The sequence below is a fragment of the Vipera berus genome (genome assembly GCF_964194415.1).
Source record: "Vipera berus genome assembly, chromosome: 5".
NCBI classification, from domain to species: domain Eukaryota; kingdom Metazoa; phylum Chordata; class Lepidosauria; order Squamata; family Viperidae; genus Vipera; species Vipera berus.
In genome coordinates, this window is record NC_138207.1 from 14410617 (window position 1) to 14430913 (window position 20297).

The 20297-nt window shown below is 36.8% G+C and overlaps 1 protein-coding gene across 5 annotated transcripts in view; it reads right to left on the bottom strand.

The window, feature by feature from the left end:
* NAALADL2 (N-acetylated alpha-linked acidic dipeptidase like 2) overlaps positions 1-20297 on the bottom strand; it is a 649741-nt gene that overhangs the window by 594479 nt on the left and 34965 nt on the right. The gene's annotated exons all lie outside the window — the stretch shown is intronic.

The window sequence follows — 20297 nt, forward strand, 5'->3', positions numbered from 1 at the left end:
TGAATAATCAAGCACATAGTCAAGGAATTCAACATAAACAGTTTCTTATATTTCCTATGTGATTCCCCCAAGCCTCATAATCAAAATGTTTCCTTCTTTGGTGCCAGTTGTATTGTTGAATGAATAGGGAAATTGCTTCAATTTGAGATTTCTCTGCCAACTTCTGGGCACTTGGCAGAACATTTCCAAATCCCTCAGTTGACTGATATACATGTAAATATGACTGACTTTCTTCAGCTTCCATTGATCCCTTAATAGTTGCTCTTGTAAGGCTATTATATTTCATTTTTTTATCATCTTGATGGTTTTTATGATGAATTGGGCAAGGGACGAATGTTAGAATATAAATAAACATAAATCCCCCAAATTAGAAGTGTGTAACATCTAAGAAATGTCTCTCACTTAATAGACCCATAATGGTCCCATTGCAATGATGAGGTCAAGTGTAGCCAGCTGTCTGCTAACTAGATAGTATTTCTATTTGCTGAAATTGTGACACCTACAATACTGAAGGCAGAATTTTTAACTACAAAAGGGAACTATAGCTCATCCTTGGAAGGAGGCTGGCCCAGGGTTGAATTCCTTGAACCTGTTGTTGAAAGAAGGAGATAAGAAGTGTTGTGAGAGAATCAAGACCACTGCCTGGAGAGCTGCTGTCAAATGTCAGTCAAACAAGCAACACAAGGCTGAATGGGCAAATAAATGTATACATTTTGTGCACTATCTACTTTGCTTCAGTTGTGTTGGATTATTTTATTCACCAAAGTACATCTTCAGCCTTTAGACTATAGACAACTTGATGATAAACTTGTTTCCAAATATATATATACTGTATATATATAGGTCTGTGGTTTTTTACAATGAATGCCAAATATAGTTGGCATAAACTTTATTCCAAAACACATAACCATGCAAAATATATTGCCTCATTTATATTCTGTCACTGATTGGGATATTTTTGAAAGCACTGTGCATTTTCAGAGTCTGCCTCTTTTCTCCCCTACAAATGGTGATTTTAATTAGTTATCATGACTTTGGTTATGTCAGCCAGAGGTTATATGTCAGCTGTATTTTATGTTAGTGATGGATTATTTGAATCTCAGATAAACAATTGTTTATTTTTGTGGCGTAGTATAATGTCAGCCTGAGGCAGATACAAGCCTTAGGAAATAGGTAAATAAATTAAAAAAAAATATTATGGGCACAATTGTTAATAGTACTGTCTCACAAATATTATGAGACAGAAATTAGCCAGCTTCATTTAAGGCTAATGTGTTCCAAGTAACCAACCCCTGCAGTTATACTTCAGTGTGTCATGATGATTTAGGGAGATCGGGTTAATTCAATAAATCACTGCTCATTTAATAGTAGCCAAGTGTGTGGTGTCACTACACATTGAGCTACTTGTTTCTTCCCCACCAGAATTTTTGAGGAAGGCATTCCAGTCAAAATTTTAAAAAATACATTTCAAAGGTGGTAGAATTCTCTTGGGGAAAGCACTTTTGTAAGCACCAAGACCAAATAGTTAACTTATTTCCTTTAACAGCTAAGGGCTAGAATGGACAATTTATTTAAATTGTTGCTCATTTTTTTTATCCAGTTGTTGTCCCAGAAACTGAAGAGAATTTTACACTGATATCTGTCCATTTGTTATCTCCACAAAACCAACCTTGTGAGGTAGGCTGGAATGAGAGGAAAGAGAATGATTGACCCCACAAGGCACTCAGTGGGTTTCCATGACTTGGAGGTTGAGTTGAACCTGGGAATCCCTGGGTTTTTTTTCCAGCACCCTAACTAGCTTGTCACATTATCTCATGCACAAATAACATAACTAAAGGAGCAGAGATGGACTATTTATTGTTTTTAATGGTTTGACGAGATTGAGCTCTTGTCACTTTTTAAGTATATCTTGGGGTGAAAACATTAGTAGGTTTTTTTTTCCTTTTTTTCTTTGGCTTTTCACCACCAATGGGCAGGAAACAGCACTTTAACATTTTTATTAATCGTGCCGGTGGCAGATGCCATCTGTAAAACATATATAAGTTTTCTTTATAAGAGGTTGACATTGACAGTTTATAATTTCTTTCCCACAGGCTTTGCCATTTCTCTAAGTCTATATTGCATCCAAAATTCTTTGCCCATGTTATCAGAGTTTCTTTTACTAGTTTATTTTCCATTTTCAAATTCAATAAAAAGTTATACATTTTCTTAGTTTCTCATCAGAAGTTCCTAATATCTGATCAAACAACATCTGCTCTTTATAAAATCTGTACAATTTCACATCTTTATCATATCTCAAATACATTTGTAAATATGCTCACCATGATAGATCAATACCCTGATTTTCCATCTCTTGTCTAGATTTTAAGTTCCCTTCAGAGTTCAGAATATCCTTATATGTCCATATTTTCTCAAGACTGACTAAATTTGGATCCACAAATGCTTCCATTGTTGAAAGCCATCCTGGAATTTTCAAATATATTTTACATTTTATTTTTCCTATGTTAATAATAATGCATTTCTAATGTAGTGGTTTTGAAAATATTTATGAATTTTATTTTTCCCATACCATAAGAAATCATGCTAACCGAGTTGTAAGCCATGTCCCTCCAAATACAACAATCTTTTGTTTCTGAGAGTTATCCACTCTTTTACCCATGTTAACACTGATGCTTGATAATATAAAACCCATTCCGGCAAACCATAACCTCTGTTCCTCTTAGTTTCTTGTAAAATTTTCAATTTAATTCTACTTTTCTTTCCTTGCCAAATAAAATTTAATATTAGGGAATTTAAGTCTTCAAAGAATGTTTTGTCTAGTTTTATAGGTATTGTTTGGAATAAAAACAGTATTTTTGGTAATATATTCATTTTTACCATAGCGATTCTTCCTAACATCGACAATTGCAGATTTTTCCATTTTTCCAAATCAAGTTTTATTTGGTTTAGTAATTTTATATAATTATCTTCTTTTATCATTGAGCATCTTGCTGTCAGGTATATACCCAAGTATTTAACCTTTTTAACTATTTATAGTTCTATTTTTTCCTGACAATTGTTTTTTTGTTCATTTGTCTATCTGTAAGATTTTTAATTATCACTTTGGTCTTTTCTCTGTTTATGTTCTGCCTTGCTACCTCTTCAAACTATTCTATCTTTTCTAATCATCTCTAAAGGACCCTCTAGGATGAATACCAGGTCATCTGCAAATGCCTGTAGTTTGTAAGTTTCGCCTGAATATTTAATCATTTCTTGAAGTTCACCTCAGCTCAAATACAGCAAGGGCTGATTCTGTTCCAACAGCCCAAGTCTTTACTTAGAAAACTAGCAAGAAGGACCTCAATATAGAGAAGAACCAACTCTGAGGAATGTGAAATTGGAAGAGCATCTTTATAACACAAAGAGGTTCATCAAGTCCTGAATCTAAGGTCATTTAGTTACATCCTGTAATTTCTTTTTTTTTAAATTTACTAAAGCACTTTTTTCTGTTAGATCTCTAGCTAGTACAATTCATTTTCAGAGTCATTGGGAGCGGGCGACATACAAGTTTCTTAAATTCTTATTCTTATTATTACACAAGCATTTGTTGAAACAAGAGAAAAAGAATATGAGCACCTTCTGTCAACCCTATGACATAAATTGACAGGAAACGTTAATAGTAATAGCACTCAGACTTCATAGTGCTTTACAGCCCTCTCTAAGTAGTTTACAGAGTCAGCATATTGCCCCCAACAATCTGGGTCCTCATTGGTGGAGCAGTGGGCTAATGCCTCCTTAAGTAACACCAGCTGCCTGGTTCGAGTCCCACCAGGCTCAAGGTTGACTCAGCCTTCCATCCTTCCGAGGTAGGTAAAATGAGGACCCAGATTGTTGGAGGCAATTAAGCTGACTTTGTAATAATGCCACTTGGGTGTGTGTGTGTGTGTGTGTGTGTGAAAGCCCTAATAAGCAGGCATATACATAGAACGAAGGCTACTGCTAAGCTTGTAAGCCGCCCTGAGTCTTCGGAGAAGGGCGGGATATAAATGGAATTAAAATAAATAAATAAATAAATAAATAAATAAATAAATAAATAAATAAATAAATAAATAAATAAATAAATAAATAAATAAATTTTGCCAACCTCAAAAAGATGGAAGCCTGGGTCAACCTTGAGCCAGTGAACAGAGTTAGCCTGCAATACTGAATCCTAACCACTGAGCCACCAGGGCTGCTTAACATTAACGGAATATTACCAAGTATGAAAGTGTTGTTCTCCCTCTGTCCCTTTTATAGTTCAAGAAATTTAGAGAAATTTCTCCTGAGTCTCTTGCCTCACACACATTCCAGCTGTGGGCTAAGCTCCAATTTTATTCAACTATTCCCTCGGTTGCACCTTGTTGCCTGTCTCCCAATTCCCTCATACCGTTACACCTTCCTTTTCAGTCTTGCAGAAGGTCCACTGGTTAGCTTTTAAGACTGCTTTACAGCTGCCCATAGCTGTTCCTGCCTAGCTACGGTATATCGCAGAGGTTGCAGAGGGCTGCAGATGGGTCAATGCAAGCATATCCCGAATCCCAACAGTGCATGGTGCAGAGGTAGACACCCCATATGTTGATTGGTCTCAACCTCCTGCTGGGAGATGGGGATAGGCAAGGTACATTCTTGTGGGGAACATTAAAATTTTCTAATGTATAAACAGAATGCATTGCAACTGTTCTCAAATGACAGATGTGCAATGCAGCAGAAGTCTGCTACTCCAGCCTTTACATGACATGGAATGCTGTAGAAGACAGAATATACATTTTTTTGGCCTAATCAAAGAAGGTTATTTTAATGCAAGCAAAAGTAAAGATTTCTCATCTTGTCAGGAAGGAAGAAAAAAGTCTGAAGTGTTTTATCTTACATTAATTTTCTCCTTCACTCTTCTACCAATAATTAGGGGAAAGATGTAAGGCACAAACGCTCTTTTTGACAGAAGTCTTCAGACCAATTAATGCTGGTTCTTAGTGTAGGAGAAACTAATTCCAGAGAATCCTGGAACAAATTTACAGTACATAATTACCCAGCTTACAATGCCTGAAGTTCACATGGAGAGCTCAAATCAGTTCATATCTCTATCTTACTTCTAATAGTTATGCTGCACTGAGGACATCAGAACATTGCTGTGAATGCCACAACCAAAATTTCAAAAAAAAATGAAGCTTTTAAATACTAATTACAATTGAAGACTTGCTGTTCTAATACTTAGATTTTTTATTTAAACTTCAAGGATATATGTGTTTACTGCATAAAGACAGTTTCATGACATAAACAAAATGTTTTTTTTTTTCCATTGGTCACAATTAGTATATGAGGTGGGGGGAAAAATATACACACTGGAGAATAAATGTCAACAAAGGCAAAGCACATTGACATTAAAGAATTATTCCTAATAACACTAATGGTTAATAGCTTGAGCAATGCTAGAATGATGCATACATTAAGACCAGTTATCTGTCACAGAGCAAATGTTCCCTCTACACATTTACACTACACACTGCAACTACTGATTCTTTAGCTAAAGTCTACCAATTATACTGTAGGTACATGGATTCTTGGTTACATTTAACTTACTTCACAATATTGTCAACCAATTTTGAATTCTCTCAAAATGATGAAATTTGTGTATTTTTTTTCTAAGAAAACTCTGTTAAGAGTTCAACTATATTTCAAGATTACTACTCTCCTGCAAATACACAGAGACATCTTCTTTGTAATTTTACGATCTCATAGTTGGGAAATTGCCTTAAGTATTGAGCTGGGTTTAAGTATAGTGTATTCCTTTTCAGTCAGCTGATCTGATTACAGAAACCACCAGGGGAAGTTTTCCAGAAGAGATACATAAACCTGGTTTTCATCTGTATAAAACCTGATAACTCATATCATAAAGGAAACAAAAAAAATATGGAAACTACACCAAATTTAATATGTTAGAAATGTCAGTATCTGGATAAACTGCTTCAGGAAAGGTGAAATTATAGCATGAGGGAAGATGTAACAAGGAGTAGTAAAGGCAATACTCTGTAGCTCAACCTAGCACAAAGCCATTTATTTATTTATTTTGAAGAAAACAATTAGCAACAAACAAAAGCTCATGATTTATGTTTATAATACTTGCACTTTGCCACCACGTTGAGCAAGCCTACAAAAATCTGAGCAAATCACAAATGAGCACAGTCAATACAATAACAGTCTTAATTAAACCGCCTGTTTTGTTGAAATCTCTTAATCTTTTTTATTATTTTTAAAGTGGCCATTTTCTTATCAACTTCTCACTTAAAAAAAACATGTAAATGAAAACAAAGTTGTTTTGGTTTTGGAAAAAAAGATTGACAGATAGGAAGAAATTAAACATACAGACTTGGAGCATTTGTATGTTCAAAGACAGGATTATATCAAGGTTTGTGTGTTTATTTGAGAGAAGATGTGTGGTCATTGGCTTGTTTAATCACGAAGGATCACAACTGTCTAGGTTCATGCAACTCGCCAAACCATAGTTTGCAAGCACAATGGACGTAATTGCACCACAGGGGAAGTTAAGTCTCCTTCAAGCTGCAATGTATTATTGCTGTTTGTACACAAAGTATACAATCTCGAGTCTTGAAAATCTTGAAAATGGAGTTACAATGGAGTTAGAATCCTCCCTTGCAAGTCCCTCTGCTTCATTTCAATTCATTTCTATTGCAGCAGCCAAACCTTCCTTCTTCCTTTCCTGTTTTCTCACATCCTTCTTCCTGACTTCAATTTGAGCCTGTGGTGTAATCTACCAGCATGCTCTGGCTTTCTCAAAGATCAGCCAAGCAGCCAACCAAATAAAATTGATGTTTTTATGGGAGAGGAATAATTTACTTAAAAGGTAGATTGGAGGAGGGCAAAACAATTTATTCTAAAAGTGGACTTGAAGAGCAAATCAATTGATTTTAAGGAAGGACTATTGGGAGCAATTTGTTTTAAAGATGGACTGTAAAGATGTGGGCATTTGTGTGTTTTCACTGCATTAGTATATTTAACATAAGGTAAAGGTTCCCCTGCACATGTGTGCTAGTTGTTTCCAACTCTAGGGGCCGGTGCTCATCTCCGTTTCAAAGCCGAAGAGCCAGCGCTTGTCCGAGGACGTCTCCGTGGTCATGTGGCCGGCATGACTAGATGCCAAAGGTGCACGGAACGCTGTTACCTTCCCACCGTAGTGGTCCCTATTTTTCTACCTGCATTTTTATGTGCTTTCGAACTGCTAGGTTGGCAGAAGCTGGGATGAGTAACAGACACTCACTCTGTTACACGGCACTCGGGATTCGACCTGCCAAACTGCCGACCTTCTGATCGACAAGCTCAGCATCCTAACCCACTGAGCCACCGTGTCCCTGATATATTTAACATAGATAAGTGTATACCTCATTTGCTTTGGCACTATTAAGTTTCTTTTTTTAAACCCACCACATTGCTTAAACATGTTTTTGTTTTGTTTTGTTACCTAGAAACAGCTTCACATCTTGATATGCAACCTAGGAAATGATATTATTGCTCAGGCAGTACAATTATATATTGTATAATCTCATGGAGATAATGTGTTTTTCTTCTATAACATATTTTAGAAATAGTCTATCTATAGAGGCTGTGATGGACTACAGTGAAGCAGCAGTTTCCTAAGAAGGATGGAGCATATTTCAAGGAGAGGGTAAGGTAAAAGGCAACACAGCCCAGGGCTGAACAGGAGACAGAGGAAAAGAGTTAGGACAGCCACTGCCTATAATCTCCCAGAGTATATCCATTGGGATGATAGTAGTAAAAGTTTAGTCTGGCAGGATTCTGTCTATCACATATAAGCAAATAAAAAACTGAACATTGACTGTATCATTCTATGTCTTTTTTGTTGGACAGGTAAAGGTCAGGCACTTTTAAAATTAACTTCTGGGTTTCCTGATCAAAAATATCCTTTAGTGTGTTCAGTATTAAATTATTTTTGCTTCAATCTTTAATTATAAGTTGAATTTAAGTATCCTTCTCCTTTAACTGTAACCTTCACTTTCTTCTAGTTCTCTCTACTATCTAATTTTTAAAACCTATATTTAACCAAATACTAAGTTTAACTGAAAGGGACATTCAGTTAAAACAGTATGCATATTTCTGAAAGCAGGACAAGAAGCAACGGATGGAAAGTAGTCAAGGAGAGAAGCAACCTAGAACTAAGGAGAAACTTCCTGACAGTTAGAACAACTAACCAGTGGAACAACCTGCCTCCAGAGGTGGTGAATGCTCCAACACTGGAAGTTTTTAAGAAGAGACTGGCCAGCCATTTGTCTGAAATGGTATAGGGTTTCCTGCCTGAGCAGGGGGTTGGACTAGATGACCTCCAAAGTCCCTTCCGACTTCTTCTTCTTCTTCTTCTTCTTCTTCTTCTTCTTCTTCTTCTTCTTCTTCTTCTTCTTCTTCTTCTTCTTCTTCTTCTTCTTCTTCTTCTTCTTCTTCTTCTTGTTATTGTTATTATTAAAGTTTTCCACTTGTTGACGTTGATGGTTTGGGCCTTCAAGGCAGTTTTTGACTTCTGCAACTGCCTGGACAAATCCCTTGATTTACCCTCTTTTCTAGAGCTAAGAGAAAGTGACTGGTTCAGGGTCACCCAGTTGGTTTTGTGCCTAAGGTAGGACTACAACTCCCAATCTCCAAGTTTCAAGCTAGTCTCTTAACCACTTTACAAAACTGTTTCACTTTCCCTAAATTTTTACAATAGGAAGTACATGAAAACAATATCTGTAAAAGAACCTAAGCAAATGAACAACTCAAAGTTCTTCAGCTGTAAACAGAGGGGTGGAAGGAAGGAAGTTCTGGCACTATCCATATTTAAGTTACAGCTAGACTCCCTTTTCTACCCTACTCTAACCACTCACCATCCTATATCATGTTAAGCCATCACTAGCAATGGCATATTTTTGGTTTGCAATGCACCCCTATGACAAACGTGTAAGGATTTGATATCATTTTTGCAATATATTATGGCAACTCATGTTTGGTGAATGGCTGAGAGAGCTCCACATTACCAAAAAACTGTCCTTAGCACTCCAGCAGCCAAGATTTCAAAAAAGGGACAGTATCTCAACCGTTACAGTCGGTTATAGACTTGATGGAAATTATAACTCAGTATGGTAAGGTTTCTGGGTTCAAGGTGAATAGTAATAAGACTAAGATATTATCTAAGAATTTATCTATGAGTGAAAGGGATATGTTATCTAAATTAACAGGTTTTGAAATAGTGAAAAAGGTTAAATATTTAGGAGTATATATTGCAGCTTCAAATGTAAAATTGTATAAGAATAATTATGAAACACTATGGTTGAAGGTACAAAGGGATTTAAATAATTTGAAAAAATTACAATTATCATTACTGGGAAGAATTGCAGTTGTTAAAATGAATGTTCTGCCAAAGTTTCTCTTTTTGTTTCAAATGATAACTATATTGAAAAAGGATGCCAACCTTGATCAATGGCAGAAGGGTATTAATAAATTTATTTGGGCGGGGGGAAAACCAAGAGTTAAATTTAAGATTTTACAAGATGCTAGGGAAAGAGGGGGACTCAAGGCGCCGAATTTGAAATTGTATTATGATGCGGTTGCCTTGACGTGGGTTAGTGATTGGCTTAATTTAACCAATAAGAGAATACTTCATCTTGAGGGATGGGATTTGGTATATGGATGGCATGCATATTTGCTTTACGATAAGAAGGTGGACAGGGCTTTTAAATCCCATATTCTTAGAAGTGCTTTATTGCGTGTCTGGAAAAAGTATTATTATAAGTTAAATTATAAAATACCGATTTGGGGAATTCCTGGACACGCGATAGAGGGCGTAACTATGGGAGTGAGTTTGGATATGGTTTCTTATAAGGAACTACTTAGATTGCAAGGGAATGATTGGCAACTTAAATCATTAGATGAGTTAAGACAAGAAAACATAAGTTACTCTTGGTTTCAATATACCCAATTGAAAGCTAGGTGGAAGTTACAGATCAATTACAGATCAAAATTTAGTAAAACAAATTAGAGATTTAAATTGTGGGACAATACTGGAAGAAGGATAGTTTGCCTACTATAGAAGAATGGGTGTTTAAAGTTTCGAATCTTGCAGAAATGTCTAAGATTTCTGCTTACTTGAAAGATCATTCACAGGAAAGATACCGGTATATCTCAGTTTGGAGGAGATGGATAGATTATATTCAGAACAAATATGGGACTAAAAAGTTCCATTTAGCTTATGAGTAGATTTTAGTGGGATATTGTTATTGGTACTTTGTATGTAGTTATGTTAAAGGGGAGTTAAAGCACATTATGAATTTGGTTAATTGTATATTATGCATAATTTTTATTTAGAATATGATTATTATAACTATAATCATGTATTTAGCTCTGGGAAGTGGGGGGGGGAAGTGGGCGGGTTTGGGGGGGGATTTGGGGATATATTGTAAAATTTTGTTTTTGTAAAACTCTTTAATAAAAAAAAAGGGAGGGAGGGAGGGAGCGAGAGAGAGATACCATTAAATCAGTGTTAAGTCTGTAGGCTAGATTTGTCCTCATTGTTAATTTACTATCTCTGCTGGAAGCAAGCACTAGCAAGCTTAGTGTTTGATAAAAGGGCACGGACATCTTGAGTTGGTAGTCCCTTCCTGTGAAAATAGCCTTTTTCAAATAAGGTAGAGTTGCAATAACAGCCATAATTACCAGAATTATTAAGAGCATAAACTATAACATGAAGTCACTGTAGACTGAAATGAAAAAGAAAAGATGGATTATAAGAGGAGCAAAAAAGCAATCACCTTAAGACAGTGAACAATCATTGAGGACCACACTTCCATGCAAACAAAGAAAATCAGTGACATTGAAACAGCCTCTTGATCTTTAAATAAACTAGTTTTGTTGCAACAAGTGGGGAAAATATGGTTTTCTTTCACAAATCAATGTTTTATCCCTGATTAGTTTTAGGGACCCTTCTCTGGATGCAACAGCTAGAAGAATTTAAGAGCAGAGGACATAATGGTGTCCTTATGGCAGCCTTTATGGGTTAGCTGGCTCACAGATGGTATCCAAATATGTGCATGTTGATGTTTTAACAGTTTCTATATATAGCCCAAGGGAGGAAGAGGTGGGGTAAGCTCAGATTTCAAAAATCCTACAAATTCTCTGTACTAGCCCTCCACAAAAATTTACAGGAGCTGCTGTGGTTGAATCAACATTTAATGTGTTAAGAGGCAATATTTGTTAAGCCATGCCAATATCATATACTTCCACAAAAGCCAATACGACTAGCTACTTACAGCTCTATTTTGAACTTACAATGCTTCCCCATGCACAAACAGTGAGATGATCCCAGTTTGGTTGCTTGGTGGCCGCTTCACATTTATGGCTGTTTGCAGCATCCAATGGTCATGTGACTGCAGATTTTGACATTTTTTGCTGCTTTCCAGCTTTTATTTTCAGTTTCTGGCAATAAACACCCATTGGGTGAAATGGATTCATTTAATGACTATGACATTCACTGAACTCGTGACCTCTCGTCTAGACTACTGTAATGCTCTCTACATGGGGCTGCCCTTGAGGTCCACCCGGAGACTTCAACTGGTGCAGAATGCAGCCGTGCGAGTTGTCTTGGGGGTTTCCCGATACTCCCATGTTACACCTTTGCTCCGCGAGCTGCATTGGTTACCGGTTGCTCTACGGGTGAAGTTCAAGGTGTTAGTGATGACCTACAAAGCCCTTCATGGCATGGGTCCGGATTACCTACGGCAACACCTGCGGCCGGCGTCAACTTCCCTCCGTCCAGTGCGCTCCCACAGAGAGAGCATCCTCAGGGTGCCGCCGATCAAAGAATGCCGATTGGTGGCCCCCAGGGGGAGAGCGTTCTCTGTGGGCGCGCTAGACCTTTGGAACTGCTTACCGGTTGAGCTCCGGATGGCCCCCGACCTTCGCTCCTTCCGGCGCGATCTCAAAACCTTCTTTTTCGAACAAGCTGGCCTGGTCTGACGGGATGGGGTTGGGTTTTTATAAATAGTTTTAATTTTAATATGTATTAATTTTATGGGCATAATGGTTTAATGGCTTTTTAATTTTTGTATTCTGTTTTTTTTATTATGTATTGCCCTGTTCACTGCCCTGAGTCCTTCGGGAGAAGGGTGGTATACAAATTAAATTATTAAATTAAATTATTAAATAAAATCAGGGTCCCATCACATGTTGCCTTGACGTATGATAGCAATGACTTTCAATAATAATTTTAGCTCATGTATAGTCATACGTTGAGGAATGTATGCTCTAAGACCAACTCAAAGCAATTCCTTTTTTTGAAACAGTAACATGGGAGGAAAATCACAGCAAGAGTGTAGAAGGAAGTCCACTAGAAGAATATAATAGCCTGCAGCCTTGGCTGAATACTTTCAAGCTGTTACCCAAGTTGACCAAGAGTCTGGACATAATTCCTGATTTAGGCACAGAAATAGAAATAGCTTAAACAGTAGCACAGCTATGTCCTGAGTCTCTGATATTTTTATGGATCTAATCTGTATTTGTAACTCTGTAATCTGTAGTTTATTGAGATCTACTCAGAGGTCCCCACTCTTGACAGAGCTGGCAGCTTTTAGCATTGAAGCTCGCCAAAGGGGACCTCAAGAGTAAAGAGTAAAGATTATCCTGCTATGTAGACTGGGTAATCTCAAGAAGCTCTTACTAGGAGTGCAATCTACCCACAATATTGCTTGCATTGATAAGAGAAGCAGGCTGGATTTAATTAAAGGTTCGACCAATTTTTTTTTAAAAAAGAAGTGTGCTCTTAAAATTTACCAAGCCAGGTGAAAAAGGAAAAGAATCAGCACTGATAATTAAAATGAGAATACATTTTCATTAGGACTCCCGACCACAAAAAATGAATATGGAATGAAATTTGCTGCATTTGTCTTTGATATGTCCTTATATGAACAAGGTATGAAAAAAGAAGAAGGAAAAAAAAGAGGAAAACCCTGATATTTAAAATGTTGGTCCTTAAGCATGTGCAGAAGGAATTGCTGGAGGAATTCAAGGTCATTATCAGATTGTTTTTATACATTTTGCCCGAGGGCAGAGGGAACATACAACAGCAACCGCAGACTTCACAAGTGCTGCAAATTCTCTGCACTACCCCTCTCTCCACAATTTTTTTGCAAGAGCTGTTGTAGTTGGATCGACATTTAATACGTTAGAGGCAATATTTGCTAAGCCAAGCCAAAGTCATACAGTATGCTTCCACAAAACCCAATAATATTTTGGAATGTTTAGGTTCACCTGTAACCTAGCCGAACTAATGGGAATAAAAAGAGCAGAACAATCCATTAAAAAAGAACAATAAGTTTTTTTTATTGACTCTACTACCTAGGTTTCAATATCACCAAGTTCTTGTGCTTCTTAGAGGAGACTGTAGATTAAAGATTAAATAGATTAGTCAGGAGATCTTTAAATGAAGGAAGAGGTTAAAAATATTGCTACATTAGACAAAAAACAAAAAAAACAGATCCAAAATAAAATTGGAGTTGAAAAAAAATCAGACATGAAGCCAAATGGTTGATTAATAGAATATTAGAAAGTTTGAGTTGAAAAATGTCAAAAAGAGGTAGTGTAGAGTTTTTATAACATTTACAATGATACTTCCTTAACACAAACAACAAGTAGAAAGTGATGTGGATTTGCAATTATAGGCAGCCCTTGTCTTACATCCACAGATGGAACAGGAATCTCCAAAACTAAGTAATGCAGCCATGAAGTGAGGTGTGCCCAATTTTACAACCTTTTTGCTGATCACGTCTCACTTAATGACTATTTAGAGATAGATGTTCTAGTCCCATTGTCGTTAATAAGCAAATCACCATGAAAGTTAAGTGAATCCCATCGTAGCAATTGCAATAAGCACCTAGACTTATATAACATTTCACAGTGCTTTACAGCCTTCTCTAAGTGATTTACAGAGTCAACATATTGCCCCCCCCAACAATCTGGGTCCTCATTTTACTGACCTCAGTAGGATGGAAGGCTGAGTCAACCTCGAGCCGGTGGGAATCGAAATGCCGAAGTGCTGGCAGCTGGCAGTCAGCAGACGTAGCCTGCAGTACTGCATTCTAACCACTGCGCCACCTTGGCTCTTAACCGTAATTAAGTGAATCTAGCTTTCCCCCTTATCAGAAGCCCCCAAGAAAATTGAAGATGGTGATCATATGACACTGAAACCACCTTCAGTGTATGTCAATCACCTGAATCACCATAATCACATAATCCCAAGGATGCTGCCTGATTAGAAGTGCATCATAAATCACTTCTTTCTGCACTGTAACTTTGAAGAGTCATTAAACAAAGAGTCATAATTCAAGAACTACCTGTAGCATTTTTCTTTCTAAAAAGTAACAGACTTGTTTGTGCTCTCACCACCCTCCTCATGAAATCTGATCAACCCACAATGATTTCCACTCACTAATAGCCAGTGCTTTTTTGTAAAAGAAAAAGGTGTCAGAACACACATGTGTCATACAACCCACCTTGCTTACCCTACAAGGTTCCATCCAAAAAAGGTGCCGGAACTCCATTCTGAGCATTCTATGAGAAAAAAAGCCCTGCTAATAGCTATGACATTTTTAATACTGCCTTATACCATCTCCTTAATGGTGTTTTAGCCAATAGGGTATGGGCTAAAATACGTAGCCATCTTCTTAACCACTCAGCTGCCTTCTCAACCAGGACAATATCTTTTAAATTTAAATCCAGTCCTCCGATATCATAAGAACTGTCAACTTTTATTGCCAAGATACCGTATGCTTGAGCAAAATCCTTTTACATCCTACTAATGATGTACTTATCTCTCATGAGTATACCAAAATTTTATTTTATTTTTCATTGTTTAATTATATATATACATAATCTATATCACTTATATATATATTTATATCTTATCTATCTAAAACTCTATATTTTTATATCTATATGTCTATCTTAATAAAAATTCTAATCCTGTAAGCAACATGTAAACAGCTAAAATTCACTTCTGTGAAACCATTGAATTGTGTCAAGCAATAACATTCAATGTTAGCATTGTTTATATATTTTTATATATTGTTTATATATTGTTTATATAAATAACCAAAATCTACTTCAGAACTGATAGTAATTAATGAGTGTTAGATGCTGGTAAAATTAATCTGGGCCAAATTTGAAATCTAGAGATAATTGAATATGCCACCATTGTTTGCAATTTTAGGCAATCCATGCTATTTGAAGTGTCAAATAGCATGGATTGCCTAAAGCTGCAAACAATGACTTTGCTTTAAATAAGAATTTTTGTAATATTAATATCACCACCATGATTTGCAAACAATTTTCAAATTGGAACTGTCCCTTTGGACCCAGCTTATCTGTAAGTTTATAAGAGGAAAAAGAGTTCAAATTATGTTTCTACTCTAACACTTTCCAAGCTGCTTGAGCAAAATTAATGTAAGAAATATAGTGGAGCAATATAATACAGCCCAAACTCCTCCTTGATGTCAAAGGAATCATATAGTAATTTTTTCATTATGCCCATAATTGAAACTGAAATAACAATGTATGCCTTGTAATAAAGCTGAAAGTCAGACAAGTTGAAACTCATCACTCTCATCAAAATCAATTTAATCTCTAGCCATTTTTTTAAAAAAAATCATATTTTCCATTAAAATCTTAATATCCTATCAGTCTACTTGGAATAACTTAAAAATATTAGCATAGACATCTCTGTATATAAGTTTCTGACTTTACCCCCAAACTCAGTGGGATTTTAAATTACATCTTGTCCAATTCATTTAATTTTATTTCTTGTTTACTTATAGGTTTTGTAAACCACTCCAGAGAAACCAGCCTTGAGCAATTCTAATCATCACACATGAAAGAAGTTTGGTTGCTATAATCCCAGGTATTTAAAAGAATTCAGACAATAAAAGTATCTGAGACTTATTTTAATGAAGTGGATAACTTGAACTCATTCTTGTAGTATGATTGGGAGGTATTTGACAGAGTCAGAATTATATCATCTGCAAAGAAATTTAAAAGATATTTCTTCTCCAATTCTCTGTCACAAATCTCATTATTGTATCAAAGTGCTATTGCCAATGCTTCTATAGTTAGCTTGAATAACAGAGGTGATATTAGACTTGTTAATATTCTTACATCATAATATAATAAAGGAGATTACTTGTAGCTCAGGGTTGAAATGAGGGGTCCTTGGTGCTCTCTGAGCTTGCTTGTTTCTTGCAGACATTTCATTACCCAAACTAGGTAACATCATCAGTGTTAGTAAGGAGTGATGTTTGCTGTCAGTTTTATATTCAAGTGGCTTGCCTGTCAGTGTTGGTGGGGGTGGTCTTAGAGATTCTTTGATTGGGCTGCTTGCTTCCTTGGAGGTTTCTTAATTGGGGTATTGTTTACTTGATTGTTAGTCTGATGTTAAATTTGGAGTTAATCTATGTCGATCTGAGTGCTGATTGCTGGTGGAGAGATGCTTAGGTCTTTTTCTTCCTTTTTGGGCTAGGTGATAGTCTCTTTTGCATAGTCTAAAGATGTTGATAGTCTAAAGGGACGTGGTGGCTCAGTGGGTTAGGACGCTGAGCCTGTCGATCAGAAGGTCGGCAGTTTGGCGGGTCGAATCCCGAGTGCCGCGTAGCAGAGTGAGCGCCTGCTACTCGTCCCAGCTTCTGCCAACCTAGCAGTTCGAAAGCACGTAAAAATGCAAGTAGAAAAATAGGGACCACTACGGTGGGAAGGTAACAGCGTTCCGTGCGCCTTTGGCATCTAGTCATGCCGGCCACATGACCACGGAGACGTCCTCGGACAAGCGCTGGCTCTTCGGCTTTGAAACGGAGATGAGCACCGGCCCCTAGAGTTGGAAACGACTAGCACGCATGTGCAGGGGAACGTTTACCTTTACCTAATTTTAGTATCTGCATAGATTGTCAATAATACAATATAAGGAGTTGCATTGATGTTTGAAACAGGGCCACATATCTGGCCTGAAGGATTCTAAACCTTTACTTTACCTTTAAAGATATTGATAATGTCTATGTGTCTGCTGATGGCTGATTTGCCAGAGTGCCAGGCTTCTAGAAATTCCCTGACATTTTTGAACTTGGCTTGGTCTAGGATGGTCACATTTTCCCAATTGAAACTATGGTTAACTCTGTCCATATGTTGTGAATTTTTTTTAAAAAAAATTCCTCACATTTTCTGCCTGCTGGTTGGTGTACGTGGATGTGTTCTGCCAGTTTTCTGCCTGTTTGTCCTACACAGTGGCTGTTGACTTACATTGTATGTTGTAGATGACTCCTGTTTTTTTTTCTTCTTCTGGGGTGATTGAGTATTTTGGTCTGTGTAGAGTGTATTGAAGGGCTTTAGTTGGCTTATGTACTATGCTGATTCTATGTGTTTGTAGTAGTCTGTTGCTGGTTTCTGAGATATTCTTGATGTATGGCAGTATAATTTTTTTCAGGGTTTGGGTTGGTCGTGCTATATTGTGTTGAGTGGTCGGGGACTTTTTGATAAAGTTTTGTGGATATCCATTTTGTTGTTATTTCCTTTTTCTGCTGTTCTGGGTTGCTGCAGTGTTTTTTGAGCTCATCTAAATAAAACCCTTAAGCAACTTTTTAAGGATATGCTGTGAGAACTCCTTGGGAGGAGCTGCCTTAGGTCTCTTTATCCCAACCAAGCTATCTAAACTTCGTTATTTCTTTCTGGAATGCATTTCCTCTCACCTGGGAACCTGGACTACCTTCCACCTGTTTCAGGAAATCTATAAAAAGAAGGTGCTCCCATTAAAAACATGTTTTAAATAATGCATTCCTTAGCTGTTGTCTTAGGTATTGGGGAAATCTCTGTGCTTCAAATTAAAAGTGAATTTGTGATGCTGTTGAAGAGCTTGCCACTCTCACAAAACCTCTGCAATCTAGTGGTGGAATTTCCTTCCATAATGCAATCATAAAATCCATTTAATAAGGTAAAAACCTACCTAAGCTGCAGGAACTCCAGAGCTACTTATTTTAGACTGACAGCTATTTGTAAGCGACATCTTCCTACTTGAGTCCATTGACATGAACACATTTCCAGGAAAGCTCCAAAATGATCCTTTGAAAAATTACTCACTCTTCTTCTTAAAAAGGAATGGAAATTAGGCAGGTGTCAGCATTTTGCAGGAAACTGACAGGATTAATCTTCCTGTGAAGCTCTGTTGGTATTGTTTAATGACTAAAAGTGCATAGGATTACAATTAAGGATATTTTCAGAAAGGCAATTAAAAAAGTTTGGAAAGAAGAAAATGGAAAGTTGGTGAAGCGCTGTAATTCCTTGGGATCTATGGAGCCATTGTCCCTATCTAATTTGGTAGGAGAAAAGGCTACACTCAAAATTTTACTACTTAAATTAAGTACTGGTGCTATTGCTTTTTTTAAAAGTACATTAATTTATTTCACTTAATTATTCTTAACTAGTGTGAGGTTGTATACATACACATATTCAGTTCCTGCAATGTTTATTTAAAGGCCCAAAGGTAATAGGAAAACATAAGGACATCTGCTGAAATGCTTGGTATGCTGCTGCTGGTAATTTAAAGTCTACAAGGTACAAATGAAGTTTCACGTGTTCAGCTTCATATTTTTACCACCACTCAGCATAGTCAATCCAGGTTTATGGCAGCTTCTACGAAGAAGCCTAGAACTCTGTTAAGTCTATAAAGGCTTTTTATTTATGATCCTGTGTTCCCAGGTAGATCATTAGGCAAATTCAGAGAAGAGCAGTGAAGAAGCTTATAGGACTCTAAACGTGGTTTATGGAGAGAGATTAAATGAGTTGGACATCTTTACCCTTGAGAAGAAAAATTGGTGGCAGGATAAAATAATACTTTGCAAGTATCTGAAATGATGCCACACACTTCCAAGATCTTATTTATATGTCACTCCAGAAGGGATGGAATTTAAGTGGTCTTCAGTGTCAAGAGAGCAAATTCCATTTTAATGTTAGAAAAATAACGTACTGAAATTATGCAGCATTTCAACAATTAAACCAATCCCAGCACCTAGATATTTCAGAAGCAAGAGAGATGCTTGTCATTTACAGGAATGGAGTCCTGTAAAGAGAAGAGGATTTGGCAAATTGATCTCTTCCAATTCTAGATTTCACAACTTTTAGTAAGTCAAAGTTGAAGATCTTGAGGTTGAGTGGATTGTAAAGATCAGCAATATTGTTTTGTTTTCATTAATATTGTTTCATCAATATGACTTCAAGGTTTCCATCTTATTTGAAGCATTAGAGTAGAAAAAAGATGGACATAGAATAAATATGGAGTAAACTGTTTTCCTTCACCCATCTGCTCACTATTCCAGTTTCAATGGTTTATTTTAAATGTGATATTCTATCTATGGTTAATTGATTCAGAAACAGCCCCAATCCATGGTTATCTTTAATTACAGATTGCAAATCCCTAACAAAATACTACTGTTTGATCTAAGCTTCCCAGACAATCTTAAACCACGATTGGACAACTGGCATTCACAGAGACAGGATATAGATCTATTCATAAGATGTCTATTAACCTCTCCATCTTATTTATTGGCAGAAAAACCAGGAGATCATTTCACTGAATTTATTCAAAGGGAGGGGGAAAAAATAAAAAAAACCACAGCAGTTTCTTTAAATCATGTATCATCATTAACCATGGCAATACCACATTGTCCTCTTTATTTTCCTTGTTCTGCTTATTAACGGGATTTATGTCCCACCTCAATCCCAAAGGACTCTGGACGGTGTACAACAATAAGAAAAAAAGGGGAAATCATAATAATATATATAGATAAATCAGAATAATATCAAAACATCCCAAAATGGTGACAAAAAAAGTTCAGCCCCCAATAAAACCTCAGAAATAGTAGTCTTAGTGACTTAGGACCTAAAAAGAATTATTTGAAATAAAACAATTTCAACCTCCTTAAGGAATTGAAGCAGGGTGGAAACTGTAATATATAACTTGGGATGGGATGAAACTAATCCATCAGGTGGGGACTATTACAGAGAAGGCTGGTGGCCTTACCCGTGCCCTACAGACTTCACGAAGGGAGGAAACTTTCAATAGGCCATTTCTTGCAGGATCCAATCTGAGTCAGTCACTGGGACCAAAGTCTTGCAGGCTTTCGGACTCGTACTGGAGCCCATCCTTAGGGAACCTCTCTCTAGTTGAATGTGTGCTTTGGGTTATTTTGTGTATA